The sequence below is a fragment of the Protopterus annectens genome, chromosome 8.part1 (genome assembly GCF_019279795.1).
Source record: "Protopterus annectens isolate FY-2018-M chromosome 8.part1, PAN1.0, whole genome shotgun sequence".
Lineage (NCBI taxonomy): Eukaryota > Metazoa > Chordata > Ceratodontiformes > Protopteridae > Protopterus > Protopterus annectens.
The window spans coordinates 188,087,408-188,104,192 of NC_056742.1; positions in this window are offsets into that span (position 1 = coordinate 188,087,408).

The window sequence follows — 16,785 nt, forward strand, 5'->3', positions numbered from 1 at the left end:
CTAATGTGCACATTAGATGTCTGTTCATTATATACAAATATACCACATTGGGCAGGGCTGGATGCTATTGAATATTGGCTACAAAAATCCAATTTATATAAACCTGGATTCAATACTTTTCTTATCATGTTGATGGAACATGCTCTCATGAAGAATGTCTTATTTTATTATAACCAATGCTATTTACAAGTGCGTGGCACTGCAATGGGTGCATCTTCTACCCCAATATATGCAGATATGTACATGGCCTACATAGAACACATTATTTATGATACTACACATAACATCTACTTGGGGGAAAATTGATATATGGCGCAGGTATCTGGATGATTGCTGGATGGTGTGGAGGTCTAATGTGGAATACCTTATGGAATTCATAGGGTATCTCAACGAAAATAAGTGTGGTTTACAGTTCACTGTCAATTGCCATCTAGATAGAATTACCTGCTAAGATGTACTTATATCTAGGAATGATGATAATACTCTAAATACAGAAGTATTTCATAAATACCCCAAATACAACACTCTACTCCATGCATCCAGCTTTCATTCAGCCCATATCGCTAAAAACATTCCTAAGTCACAATTCATCAGGATGAGATGCATTTGTTCAGATGATAATTCTTTTGCACATTTTCATAATGACTTAGTTCATAGATTTCAAGAAAGAGGATATAACATTGGCTATGTTTATACAGCAAGCAATCATGCTGCCAATATTGATAGGAAGGACCTTCTTAAATATAATCATAAACCATGTTCTACAACCAATAAGTTACGGCTTACCACTACATATGGTAGGAACACCAACAAGTTAATTGAGGTGATCAGAAGACATTGGAATATACTACTGACGGACAATCTTTTGTCACAATATTTAGGTGAAACATGCCAGTTTTCTTTCAGAAAAGAGAAAATCTTGTGGTCTCATTTCAGTCATTTCAAACATCAGCATCCATCCACTCATCATGACACTATTCAGACTGCCAAACTCAGTAATGAGAAAACAAACTAAGGAAATCAAAAAAAAAAAAAAAAAAAAAAAATCGATCCAACGCACCACTGAATACAAGTCTCAAATTTAATGAAATACACGTGAAGCGCTTTTCGTCGCCCAAGTTTGAGCAACTTCCACAGACTAACAAAAGTTAATTACATTAACATTTTTATACTCTCACGTCACTAATATATTCATTGAGAGTATCAATTAACAAAAAATCATTAAGTTAAAGCACCCGTCAAGTTAAAAAAACAACCAAGCATTGCTACTTCCACAGCTGACAACAGCAAGCAAGTTCCAAACATAGGTATATAATACATAAAGTGAAAATATTTATATATATACTTGTCTCTCAAGGAATATAAATATGCATATAAAAATAATAAAGTAATATATAAAATATAAAATGTTTAGTATTTCATTTGTGTTTTTCCAATACTATAACATACTGTAAGGTTAAAACATATCACATTCTCTTGATACCCTATCAGGTCACTAAATTACTAAATATCTTACCACTAGTGTTATGATAAAATTACAGTTCAGAACAAAAATATATATTTTTATAGTTCAGAGCAAAAATATTTTTCCAAAGCTAGTTAATTCAATACTAAAATCGCTAAAATTGTAAAATCTAAAACTATAACAAAATAAACCTGTTACAAAGGGCTCGGGATGAACTATACAAAGAAGTAAACCCAAAATACAAGTAGCTGTAAAAACCTAAGTATAAAGAAATATATACAACCTATAATGGGTGATATGTAGAAAAATGTATGTGAAAGTGTGTCACATGTGTTAAACATAAAAAATCATATATACTGTGCTCCAAGAAGTATAAATACTTGAATCATTTAACTACGATTCAGACTTCTAAGTTTAAGTAAGCAGCCTATATTGCAATGGTCGTTTAAACCTGGATGGCAAAAGGCATTGGTACGCCATTGCCAGGTAAGTTCACGTTCTTCTAGCAATAAGTTATAAGGCCCCCCTCTAATATTAGTCTGAATTTGATCCAGTGCTGAAAATGTGAAACTATGCCCTGGATACGTAGATATGTGTTTAAATAGGGCATTTTCCATTTTGTTGTTCTGTATAGCATATGTATGCTCATAAACTCTTTCTTTAAACTGCCTTTCAGTCTTCCCTATGTAGAAAGCTGAACAAAGTGAGCATGAAGCTACATATACTATTAATTTAGAACAACAATTTAGTTTATATCTAATTTCGTACTTCTTATTGTTGATGGTAATCCATTCTCCACTGTACATGTGTTTACACATACTACAATTCTCACACATTTTCATTCCGTTCCTTCTACTAAAGCTTTTAGTAGGGTTACTTTCCAAAATGTTTTTCAAATTGTAACCCCTTCTATAAACAACTCTAGGAAAGTTACACAGTTTCTGAGAAATACTCTTATCCTGTTGGATTATTGACCAGTTTTTAAATAACAACTTTTTAATAAGGTCACTATCCGTATTAAAAGTTGTAATGAAACTAGTTCTAAACTCATTACCAAGCTGGATTTTAAAGTCTAGACCTTCACTCTCTTCCAAGGGGCGTGTTTGGCTAACTTCTGCTGTAACGTCCGCTATAACATGTGTTCCCTGGTCAAAAGACTGATTTAAAATGGGGACAATAATACCATTAAGTCTTTTAAACCTTACTTCCTCCACAATTTCTTCAACAAATTCAAACGGGTAACCTCTCTCACTAAAAAAGTTGGTAAGTAAGTCACACTCAGAATCAAAGTCGTTGCTATAAGTAGTCATTCGAGCTGCTCGTATCAATTGACCCTTAACTATAGACTTTTTCTGTGTGATAGGATGGAGGCTTGAAAAATGTAAGTAAGAGTTGCAGTAAGTCTCCTTTCTATGTATTTTAGAAAAATATTGATTGTTAACAGTATCTTTTGATAGGTTCACATCCAAATAGTCAATAGAAACTAATTGAAAATTGGAAGTGAACCTCAAGAAGTCTGTAGTGCTGTTAAGAAAGTTTAATAGCTTATCTGCTTTTCTTTGATTGCCCTCAAAAAGAATAAAGATATCGTCCAGGAAGCGAGTGTAAAACTTAATGGAAGGAAACCAAGTGTCATTGTTAAATATGAACTGGTGTTCCCAGTATGCCATAACAGTGTTTGCCAAACTGCCCCCTACTGGGGACCCCATTGCAACACCACATTTTTGCAAGTACAGTTTGTCATTAAAAGTAAAGAAGTTGTTAGTCAAGATGATGTCAATTAAAGTTGTCACTGTAAATATTTCGTTTGTTGAAGCACCTTTTTTATGTAAAAATAGGTTAACCCACTCTATAGCCTCTAAGTGCGGAATCGATGAGTATAAGTCAATAACATCTACAGTGACAAAATTATATTCTTCATTGTATGATATATCATTAAGATTTCTCAAAAATGACCAAGAGTCTTTGCAAATCTGAACTTCAGTAGTTAAATATTTAATATCTAGGAATGATGATAATACTCTAAATACAGAAGTATTTCGTAAATACCGCGAATATAACACTCTACTCCATGCATCCAGCTTTCATTCATCCCATATCGCTAAAAACATTCCTAAGTCACAATTCATCAGGATGAGATGCATTTGCTCAGATGATAATTCTTTTGCACATTTTCGTAATGACTTAGTTAATAGATTTCAAGAGAGAGGATATAACATTGGCTATGTTTATACAGCAAGCAATCATGCTGCCAATATTGATAGGAAGGACCTTCTTAAATATAATCATAAACCATGTTCTACAACCAATAAGTTACGGCTTACCACTACATATGGTAGGAACACCAACAAGTTAATTGAGGTGATCAGAAGACATTGGAATATACTACTGATGGACAATCTTTTGTCACAATATTTAGGTGAAACATGCCAGTTTTCTTTCAGAAAAGAGAAAATCTTGTGGTCTCATTTCAGTCATTTCAAACATCAGCATCCATCCATTCATCATGACACTATTCAGACTGCCATTTCTGGGGAGAAGATTATTGGCTGCATGCCTTGTGGTCATTGCAGTAACTGTATCTGAGTTTTGAAAACAAAAAATGTTTCTAGTAATAATTGTAGCACGGTATTTGACATCAAGTTCTTTGCAAATTGCAGTACAGACTGGGTTATATACCTGGCTACCTACAGCTGCCATGCATTTTACATTGGGCAAACATCCAGACCCCTTAGGTTATGTATTTCTGAACATCTGTGTGATGTCAGGCATAAAATAATGAGTAATGCTTTGTCCAAACATGCTCTACAACACACCACAGCATCCTTTCATTTTACAATTATAGACAGGATAATAGGCGATAGGAACCACAAAACTGGATGGCAAGCAAAATTGAATGCTATGGAAAAGAAGTGAATTGTCAAATTAGGAGGGCTGTTCTGCCCAGGTTTAAATTAATATTTATGAGCTCACCAATAACATTTCAGCACTAATTAGGAATATACTATATATATGATCACAAGATGTTCTGTATTTGTTACACTGATGAAGGCTAGGTTAATCCCTTAGCCGAAACCGGTCTGTTATCTCTTATGTTTTATGTATTAATAAATAATTAATTACACAGAGTACAGTTGCTGGCTATTTTTGTCTGCTACAGAAAACGCCATGGTTTGCAGAGAGTTTACAAAGCATCAAAGGGATCTCATTGTTGAAAGGTATCAGTCAGGAGAAGGGTACAAAAAAACTTCCACAGCATTGGATATACCATGAAACACAGTGAAGACAGTCATCAAAAAGTGGAGAAAATATGGGACAACAGTGACGTTGCAAAGAACTGGACATCCCTCCAAAATTAATGAAAAGACAAGACAAAAACTGGCCAGGAGGCTGCCAAGAGACCTACAGCAATACTGAAGGAGCTGCAGGAATTTCTGGCAAGTATTGGTTGTGTATTACACGTGAAAACAATCTCCTGTATTTTCCATATGTCTGGACTATGGGGTAGGGTTGCAAGAAGGAAGCCTTTTCTTACACAGAAAAACATCCAGGCCTGGCTAAAATTTGCAAAACAATACATCAAGTCTCCCAGAAGCATGTGGGAAAATGTGTTACAGTCTGATGAGAACAATGTTTAACTTTTTGGCCACAATTCCATTACGTTTGGCTCAAAAACAACACTTTGCATCACCAAAAGAACACCATCCCCATGGTGAAGCATGGTGGTGGCAGTATCATGCTTTGTGGTTGCTATTCTTCAGCTGTAACTGGAGCTTTAGTCAAGGTGGAGGGAATTATATGCAATTCCAAATACAAGTCACTTGTGGCCCAAAACCTTCAGGCATCTGCTAGAAATCTGAAGGTGAAGAAGAATTTCATCTTTCCACATGGCAATGCCCCCAAACATACATCCAAATCAACAAAAGAATAGCTTCACAAGAAGAAAATTAAAGTTTTGGAATGGCCCAGCCAAAGCCCAAACCTAAATCCAATAGAAAATCTGTGGGGTGACTTAAGAGGGCTGTGCACAAGAGATGCCATCACAAACTGACACATTTGGAGCACTTTTGCAAGGAAGAGTGGGCAATTATTGCCAAGTCAAGATGTGCCATGCTGATAGACTCCTACCCACGAAGACTGAATGCTGTAATTAAATCAAAAGGTGCTTCAACAAAGTATTAGTTTAAGGGTGTGCACACACAACAAAGTATTAGTTTAAGGGTGTACACACTTATGCAACCAGCATGTTATATGTTTTTTATTTTTTATATTTTTTCCCCTAACAGATTTGTTTGTTTTTCAGTTGAATTGTACAGATTATAGGTCACATTTTTTTATATCACAAAAACCTGGCATTTTAACAGGGGTATGTAAACTATATATATATATATATATATATATATATATATATATATATATATATATATATATATTCAGTGCCTATCCTGCCAGGCTTTACAACAGCACTTTCACCCAATCTTCTCTGTCCCAGTTTTCTGAAGTGGTGTATCATGCAAAAGCCACCTGGCAGGATTAGAGTTTATCTGATTTTTTCCACTGGGATTAACACCTACACTAACATTCATAACCAAGTGTCACTGCAATCACTTCAGCTGCCACTCAACCTATTTTTGATTCAGTTTGAATTTTTAATAAGGCTTTAATGACTGGAGTTGTCAAGAGACTATAGGGGAAGAGACAAAAGTAATCCAGCAAAGGAAAAGGTTCAGAGAAATAATTGTAACAGTTCTATTGGGAATTAGTAGCCCAAAATGTTATATACATGCTCACAGTTTTATTGCAAAGAAAATTATATATCAAATCCTTGGCCAACTACCCATATTAACTCCACCATTGCAAGTCCAGGAAATATGTGGAGGCTAAAGCTTGTATTATACCTTGGTTTCTTTACTAAGTATAGCCCACTTGGCTTGCAACAGTAGCTCTGTTTACCTTTCACAAACAATATACAGATATTGCCCCACCGGAAACAGGCTGTAGGCTTCAATCATTCCCCAATTCCAGATGTGTTGTCCAGCTGCTTTTTTTCTGACATAATTCACACTCCACATCTCTGTCCCTTTATATAAGCTGTGGCTCACCAGTTTAAGAATACAGTAAGGAATGAACTTCCTCTTTACTGTTGCTGGTTGCCGCTTTTTGACAGCATTGATTTGCAATTATTGCCCTGGTAACTGGCTAATAGTGGGTTTTCCTAAATGTCCTTGAAGGAGCTTCTCATTTACATGGTAAACATAAAGGCACAGACGAATTTTTGAAACCCTGGTTAATTTCCATATCTAATACTGTGGGTACATTTCATTCCTGATGAACAGTTAAATGAATGGCACATACACCTTCTTCAAGCACATGACAACATTTAAACCGTATGTTTTCTGTATAGTCACTGCAAAGAGAATAGTTTTGAAGTAGAGTTAGGTTTGTTAATACTGTAGGTAATGTTGTAGTGTTTTACTGACAGCTGAGGATTCACTTGTGAATCATCGATGAGTGTCATTTTGATGCAGAGTGCTCGACTAAATAATGATCATGTACTGCTTTTTTGTTTCTTTGTATGCAGTGATTGTGGGCAAATTCAGTATTATTTTGCTGTTGTTCTACATGCAAATCACTGCACAGAAGATGTATAAAAGTATATTATTTAGACTTAGTAGTTTACACTGTGCTATTCTCTTGCATGTTAACTTTTTATTTTATAGTTGTTTCACTCCTTCTCATTGTTATTCTAATTACTTTTCATTCCCATTTCTGTCCCTTATTTTCACTAGTAGAAGCTCATCACCTCATTTCATTCTTCCTTCTTTTTTCCCCATCCTCTCATTTTCTTCTACTTTATTCTTTTCCCTTCAGTGTTTAAAAATCTTCTGTCTATCTCCATTTTCTGGCACTTGCCACTTGTTTTCCCATTTCTGGACATTACCATTTTCACCTCCATCACCATTAGTTTTATTGCCCACATTTATTTTTCCTGACTAAGAGACTCTTTATTCCCTGTACCGTACAAGCAACATTTGCATGAGTTTTTTTTCCCCTTTTTCCCATGAATCCTCTTCCACATTTCCTGATCCTTTTCCAGATCTTTTGTGCACAGGTACATTCTAAGCACATATGTTTCCTGCCTGCTTCTTCTGCCATGCATTTCCAGCATACTGAGTTTGTTTTTATTCCCTCAATATATAGTCTTTTCATTGTGAGATACAATCTGTAAACACTGTTAATATGTGATGTTCTGCCCCATGCATTTTGTGAATCTATGATGTTATTTTGAGGACTTTTCATCATTTGGCTTCACCGATCTGCTGCCCTTCTTCCTTCTCCTCTCATTTCCTTATCTCATTCTTTGTGGCTTTTACCACATCCCCCTTCAGGTCTTCATAAGTCATTCTGCTTTTCCTTGTGTTTTACTGTTTCCTCCATGGGGATTTCCTTTCCTCTCTCTCTCTCCTATCTTTTCTTTTCTCAGGTTGCTCCTTCCACCTTCTTCCCCAGCCATTTTTCTTTGTGTCTGACATATGATCTTCATTCATTTTGTGTTAATCCAGATTCTTGTATTAATTCCTGTAGGGTCTTGAAGACTGTTCATTTTCTTGCTTCTTCCTTTGTTAATTTCCATTCTCCTCTTATCATCTCCCTTCCATTTCTCTGCCTTGTTTCTTCTCCTAAAAACTTAAGTGACTGCTACAATCCATGCAAAGAGCAATAACACACCTAAAGTCTGAAGTCCTGGTATAGGACATACTGGGAAAAAACTCTTTCTATCTTAGCTTGCTATATTTTATGTAATAAGATTGGTATGGTTTATGTCTCATGTTGAGCACTAAGCCACTTCAGTTCTGTCCACAAACGCAACACTGGTATTTATTTCTGAATGCTGGTTATGCACATGCACTGAAGACCCGTCAAGATCTGGTGACCATGTCCCCTGAACACTTTGCGCCCAGGGTGACCACCCCTTTTGTCCCACCTTAGCTGTGCTATTGCTATCCATATTTCTGTTGTGTCCCACTTGTATAACTTCATTGGGTATGTATCTGGACCTCCTGCCTATCAATGTTTTATTGGCATCACTGTCTCTTAGATTTCCTCCATCATGATTTTTAAATTCAAGTTTCTCCCTCTGTATTTTTTAAACTTGGTACCCCTTGACCTCCTAATGGACTTTGTTTTACGCCTCCAATTCCTGGCTTATTTGTTGGAAGTATTCCCTAAAGGCTTCTCTAATACTGCTGTTATCACCCTTGAGCTCTTCCTCTTTTCATCTAAAGCTTTGAACCTGTCTCTCACCTTTTCCTTTTTTATACTTCCTGTTAGATGTTTCCCTTGTTCATCCCCAGTAGTCCTTCTACTACAGTTGCTCTTCTTCCTCTGTAGTCATTGTCTTTCCTTCTAGTTCAGTTCTATTACTGCTTTCCCTGTCTTTAGTGCTTCTCTGTCAATAGCATTGTTCCATATTTCCCTATGTATCCTGCACAGTTCTCCTTTCTGTCTTATCTCCTCCTCATCTTCCTCCTTTCCACCTATCCTCTCTTATGAATTTTCCCCTATCTTCTACTTTGATTATTTCCACAGTTTTGTCTTTTCTAGAGTTCTCCTCCACTGTCTCATAAGTTCATATGTTGGTACTAGGCTATCAGCCCTAGGGCCTATAGAAGCCTAGCCCTAACAATTCCCTGGCTATTTCTTCCCACACTATTTACTTCCCTGGACCCCTGTCTAGCAGGGCGACTGACATGATCCCTGGGGTGAATTTCCTTTCTCCCATTGAATCATCAAGGTTCCTTTTGAAGAGGGCCAAAGAGGCACTCTGCTTGACATGAATGGGCAATCTATTCCAGAGTCTAGGGAGTCTCTGGGTCAGGAACCTATCCCTCCAGCATGTTTTGTTTATTGTGATGACAAGGTTTAGATCCCTGGAGCGTGTGGCTCTGAGGGATTGGGATTTCTTTAAGTGTAGCATGTCCAACAGCCCTGAGTTTGACATGGCCTTGTATGTTAAGCAGAGATTGCCTCTGAGTAGACGATATGTGACAGAGTATAGCTGGAGTTTTTTAAGGTGATCAGAGTAGGGCATCTGCTTTAGACCTGTGATTCTTTTAATGAAGTATTTCTGCGGCCTTTCCAGTTGTTGCAGGTGTCTTGAGAGGTACATACCAAACGGGGCATTGTATTCTATAATGGGTCTAATGAGGGATGAGTACAGTGGGACAATGACCTCCTTTTTTTTGGATGAAAAGCCCTTAGTGATGAGGTGTGCCACATAGAAGGATTTCCTGACTGTTGTGGCGATGTGGTTATCGAAGGTGAGACAACTGTGCACCTGTGTCCCTGAGTCTCTTATCACACTTTCGGTGTTTAGTGTACTGCCAACTATACGGTAATTCATGGATACATGTTTTTTCCCAAAGGGGATAACTATACATTTCATGGCATTGAGCTTGAGCCCATGGCTCTGGCACAAAGCATCTGTTTCTGTAAGGCCCTTTTGTAGAGTATCCACATCATTTGGGGATCCAATAATGGCTCCCAGTTTGCAGTCATCTGCAAACTTTGTTAGCCAGAGTCCCTTAGTGTTGGCTTGTACTTCAGAGAAGTAGATGCCAAACAAGAGCGGCCCCAGGACTGAACCCTGAGGTACTCCACTTGTCACTTGTCTGGAGCTGGATTTGGAGTCAGCTACATTTACAGTGTGGGCTCTATCAGTAAGCCAGTTAGCAACCCATTGAGTGATGTAGGGATTAATGCCCAGCTTAGTAAGTTTATCTATGATTCCAGAGTGGGGGATGGTGTCAAAGGCCTTGGCAAGGTCTAGATAGGCTGTGTGGACTACCTTACCTGTCTCCGTGCCTCTGGAGACTGATTTGAAGAAGTCAAGCAGGTTCAGGAGACAAGATCGGCCCTTCACAAACCCAAACTGGGTGGGGTTCAGTGTTTGAAGGTTGCCAATGTCTTTGTTTATAAGTTCCATGATAATACACTCCATGGCCTTGCAGATAAGGCTCATCAGACTGATGCGATGGTAGTTTCCGGGATCCAAGGTGGATCACCCCTTGTGAAGTGGGATAACTGTAGCTCTGCGCCACTCAGTGGGCACGAAACCTGAGGTGAGGCTATGATTAAACATGACACTTAGGTGAGGTGCCAGTTCATATTGTAGTTCATGTAGTACACAGCCCGGGATGTCATCTAGTCCCATGGATGCTGTATTCTTAGCTTTGGAGAGTGCATTTTTTACCTGTCTCATCTATCAGTGTTTGCAAATATTGCTTCCTTTCTCAATTTTCTACTTGTACCTCACCTATCTCCATCCCTGGTGTGTCCTTCTTGCCTTTTTGTCCGTATTATCATTGTTTTGTCTGATATGTATCTCTCATGAATTTTTCTCTCCCCTAACATTTTCACTTTGTGTTTTTCCCTAGTATCCTTGTCAGTCTAGTAGATTGAATTAGGTAGTTTCAAGTGAATGAGTGCAACTTCGATTTAGGATTTCTTTCTCTCTGTATATTCTTCCACTCTCTTTCTTTCATGTTCCTTTCTATATATCTTTTCATCTGTATGATGTCCTCTCCTTTGCCACAGTGCATGTATTTCTTGTAAGCAAGTGTGACATTGAAGTTGCCTTCAATGATTTCTCTTCCATCCCTTTTTATCAGATTTCATTCTTCTTAGAACCTGCTATAAAAGTCCACTATATCCTAGTTTGGGGCATACAGGTTCCTTATTGTCTGTCTCCTTCCACTTATTCTTCCTTGTCAAATGAGCCATCTCCCTTAACAGCTTTTTTGCACCCTTTCACTCAATACACGTAATCCCTTTCTGAAAAGGGTGGCCACTCCCCTATTGCCACCCCCACTTTATTGTCTGTTTCCCTCTTGGAGTATGTAGGGTCATGATCTTCGCTCTCTCTTCTACTTTTAATTCAGATTCCTGGAGCAGTATCACATCCCATTGTATTCTACTAATTCTGTTGTGTATATTTCCATTTGACCAAATGTGATGCCCTCTATGCTCCAGGTTACTTATTTCAGTTTACGTTCATTCTTTTCTGTTTTCTTTGGTTTTGTATTTTGTCCCTCACGTCCGTCACTGCCAAGTTGGACCTCCTATCCTTTGGCCTTTGACAATGCTTGGCCCTCTCTCTTCCCCTATAGTGTTGGATTTGTTGCACACCAGCCTGCAGTTTAAGTGCCTCTGTACATGGGTCATTCACCTTGTCATTTTCCCCTTCATTTCAGCTTTGTCCTTCTTGCTTTCACTTCTCCCCGAGTATCTCTTGTTTTCATCCTATTAATCTCTCCTTTTTCCCATATTAACTGCTTGTGTTTCCCTTTCATTTGATCTTACTTTTGTTACAGTTTCATGCATTCCATTTTCTCTACTGTAATGCATTTCAGTTGAACCTAAGAATGGTGTTTACATAATACTTTCTCCACCTCCTCCATTTTTCATTCAGGTGCAACAACATTCATGCTGACTACTTCAAAGAGAAAGCTGGCTTTCTATGAAGTTTATTTATATAAAAATACAAACATTCTAAACTATAGTGCATCATAAGAAATGCATGTTGCTATAATATGTCTATTTGTGTCCCCTCTATTCCTTTCTGATACAACCCTAGTCAAGCAGTTTCAAAACAAGTTTTGCAACAGTCAGTCTATCTCTCTCTCTCTCTCTCTCTCTCTCTATATATATATATATATATATATATATATATATGAACATAAACACACACAGACACACACACACACACACACACACACACACACACACACACACACACACACACACATAAGTACATGTGTGTATATATATATATATATATATATATATATATATATATATATATATATATATATATATATACCACAATGGTCAATAACCACAGAAACGATGGACTAGACTTATCTAAAGCCTTTGACATGGTCAACCATGAAAAACTGCTTCATACACTAACCACCCTAAATCTCAGCTTCTCTACTATTTCTTGGTTTAAGATGGTAGGCAACAAGCTGTAAAATGGCAAAATCAGCTCTCTCCCTTACTGCCGGTCTCCCTAGGGGTACCCCAAGGCTACATCCTGGGTCCTCTACTCTTCACCCTATTTACTAATCAACTACCATCCACCATACCCAAAGCCTCAATAGTCCAATATGCAGATGATACCACCATTATCTGTACAGCCAACTCGCTTGACCACCTCCTCTTCCTAACACAAGAATGCTTTTCCCTGGCAGAAACATGGATCACTAACCAAAGCCTCATTCTAAACCCAGCCAAAACTAAATTACTCCTCTTCAGCCCTCACAGATCTCCACCCTCCTCATCTAACTTTTCAATCTCCTCTCATAACAACACCAGCATCACACCGAGCAGTCACACCAAACTGCTAGGCCTCGAAATTGACAATAGCCTTAAATTTGACATTCATATCTCCCAGACCATAAAAAAAGTCCACAGAAAAATGAGCGTACTCTATCGCAATAAACAGTTTATCACCAGTCACTCTAAGGTTACCACAGCCAGGACACACCTCCTATTGACCCTACTTTACACCTCCCCCATGCTTACCAGTCTCCGACAAACTGAGCTCAACAAACTAGATAGCTGTAAAATAGCCAGATTTGCCACAGGATCACATTCTAGAACCCACCATTTTGAAAGCCTAAAAAAACTCAACTGGCTAGAACTCCACCCTGTCCCTTCAAGTCAACCAACTAGCACTTGCTCACAAAGTACTACATCATCCAGGCAACACACCAGCCCTGCAGCAACTACTCCAGCCTTACACCACTACCAGATCCTTGAGATCAAGTGCCCAACACCTCCTTAAGGTAACAAACTTTAAAAATGAGGCAGGTAGATCCATTTATAGTCACTTCATCTCTAAAATCTGGAACTCCCTTTTAGCAAACATAATAAATAACAACTCCACCACCCAATTCAAAACACTGCTCAAAACACACTTCCTGAATCACAGATTATGTACCTGTACTACCCCATGAATAGTAACTCATATGTCTCTGTTTCTAGCAACTAGAGTAACAGCTTATCTACTGTTTTTGTAATGTATGCCTGGGATAATAGTATCACTGAACACTGTAAAGAAACCTAAAGGACATAGCATGTCTCTCATGTGTAGAAATGAGTTATGAAGTTATCTACTCTATCTTCCTGCTATACTTGCTGTTAAACACCTCTATAACATGTATCTATTAATGTAGCCTGTGAATGTTAGCAAATACACTCTTTGGTTAATTTACTATGTTATATGTACTATACTTCTATAAGAAGTATAAAGATTGTATACTCTTTATATTGTTTAATGAACCTTTTGGTTAACATGTCTTTCTCTTGTTAATGATTCTATTGCTCTGGAGCTTTTATCCCCGGGCCTCCACTGAAAATGGACATATATCCAGTTGGACTCTCCCAGTTAACAAATGTAAAATAAATAAACAAATACATAATAATTAAAAAAAAATATATATATATATATATATATATATATATATATATATATGTGTGTGTGTGTGTGTGTGTGTGTGTGTGAGTGTGTGCATGTCTTTACTAGCAGAGCAATACATATACATTTTTTACCTTTGAATAATGCCACATGTATGTATATCCCATTTAATCCTGTCATTTCTGTGACTTTGTATCTTAGTTCTTTTCACATACAGTCATGAGCCATTTCCTGCATACCATGGAATTTTCTAAGTACATCCACTCCTTTTCTCTTGCATTGTCTTTCATTTCTTCTTTCATCTCACTTTGTGTGACCAGTCTTTTCATTTATCGATGCCTTCCCTCCTCTTGACCTGCATCTCTGGTCTCATTATATTGCCATTGCTCCATTTGCCTTTTTCCCTTGTCATTTTCACCAGCCCAGCCTGTCAGGCCCTCTGGCCAGTACTGTGTGTCTGAATCCCCTGAGGCTTCAGTAGCATTATCACCTCTTTGATGAAATCTTATTCTTCTGCTGTGTGTGTCTCTTTCTCTGATTCTGCTACAATCTCTATCAGATTCTCCTCTTCTCCTGGATTTGTGCCTTGACCAACTTCTTCTTCTCACTGTACATTTCTTCTACACACCCTCATAATTCCCATGTTTCTGTGTTTTTTCTCACATTTCAGTAAGCTATTACACCAAGTGTGTTAGCCACCTTACATATTTTTGTTGACATCACTGTTTATGCCTGTGTTTACTTTCTCTCTATTTTTCCCTCAAGTGCTTCTACATCAGATGTCCCATGTGACCCTTCTAATACTACCTCTTAATGTTCATTCAAAAGCTAGCCTGCCAGTCCATTTCTGGCAGGATGTTAAAATCTGTTTCTTTTTTTACTTTCGATCCAGTTTCCTCTGTGCACAATCTCACAAAAAAAAAATCTTGCATTTCTTCTGCTTTATGGAACCAGTGTCTATTTGTCTTCCATACTACAGTTAAGATGGTAGGGTACTTAATCCATAAAGGCATTCTCTATGCTTTCAGTGGGTCCAACAAGTCATCCAACCCCTTTCTTAGTTGCAGTGAATTAAATAACTGTCCTTCAGTTTTACAAGTATACTATTAAAGGGTCTCAGTTTGCATTCTTGCTTGTCTCATAATGTCTTCTTTAAGTTTATAACTGCGCAGGTAAGCTGATGCGTCTCTTAGCTGTGCTTCTCTTGTATAACCCATTCTACCAACTCAATGAATTCTTTCTATATATTTTTTCCAGTCTGGGTAAGTGAAATTTTGTTTCCAGAAATTCCAGCAGTTTTTTTCCAGTACTGTATACAGAACTTGTACTGTTACTCTCTTTGTGTTTATGTTGTTTCTTCTAGATCTGTTTAATTGGTCATCTGATTTTCTTGTCTGCCATTGTATTTTTATTTCTGTTTCAGTCAGCCTTGTACTGTGTTCCGGCATCACTTCTCAGTGCTGCTATGTTGTCTTTCAAATCCTGGATAATTTCTTCCAGTTTACCTGTTTTTCTCTGCTGACTGCCTATTCTTTACCATTTTAAGCCTTCATCATCAGTGACTGTTATCAACTTTTGGAACAGATTATATAGCTGTCCTTCCTATGTAGCTGCTTTAAACACTGTCAGCTGTTTCCCTCCATCCTGTGATTTCTTTACACCCAGGTCTGGTGGCTAAATTATTTTTTATTGACCATGCATCCAGGCCTCTGACCTTAAGCAGTCATGTCACTTGGGTTCTATGGCATCTCCCTAGAGGATAGTTTTGAAGTGATGCTGGGTCCAGTAGTATTAACAGGAATGCTATAGTGCTGCTTGGATAGCTGTGGATTCATTTGTTGTGGATCAATTGATGAGTATTTTTTTGATTTTCTGAGCTTAACTAAATGGAGGTTGATATTGTACATTTCTATTCCTACATTCTTTATAATGTGAAATATTAACTCATATGCTCATATGCTCACTTTCATTTATCAAATGGTCTATTCTGTTTGGATCCAAACAAAAGCTAAATTAAAATTTCATTCTATGCTTTTTTCATAAGGAGTATTACAAACTGATGAAGGTACTGAATGGAAATCATATTAAACAGCAGACAAAAGGGCTTTTTAACACAAAGTACCAAAACATTTTCAGAATTGTAAGATATATAGTGAATGCATCTAGTAACTATAATTTAAATGAATAAAGCCATGTCCATTCAGAATGTCAAATCAAGAATTAGATATTTAAAATGTAAGCCTGTTGAATACATCACAACAAGAATTCTATTTTCTAAGAAAGGCAAATTTACAACCTTTGTTTTAAAATTAACAAAACAGTTTATTTAAAAAAAGAAAGGCAAATGTAAATACACAATTTCTAGGCTGAAGTAATCCATCATTAAGAACTATGTTGTAGCCTCAGGCTTCTTCTGAGAGTTGTTTGGCAATCAACAGCTTCCCAAAAGTAAGGTAATTGTTCCAACCTAATTTTATTGAGTGAAAGTCAGCTGGTACAGATACAAACCCATAAGTTCTGGCACTAATACACTGAACAGCAAGCAATGCACTAATCAGCAGGCAGGCAGGCATTTTAGCCACACAGTTTACAATCTTTGGGGTTGGAATGCAGTTTTAAAGAACTGACAGAGTGCATAGGAAACCAAAGCTGATAATTTCTTGAAATAATCTGATTTCTTTAAAATTGTGAAAGCAAGTTTCCTTCTGTCATTGAAAAGGTTACAATTAAAGATTCATGTCTTTCGGCTTTTCCCTGTTAGGGGTCGCCACAGCAGAACTCTGGTCCGCTAATGATTGGCAGTAGATTTTTTACGTGCCGAGTTGCCAGCCCTGACACA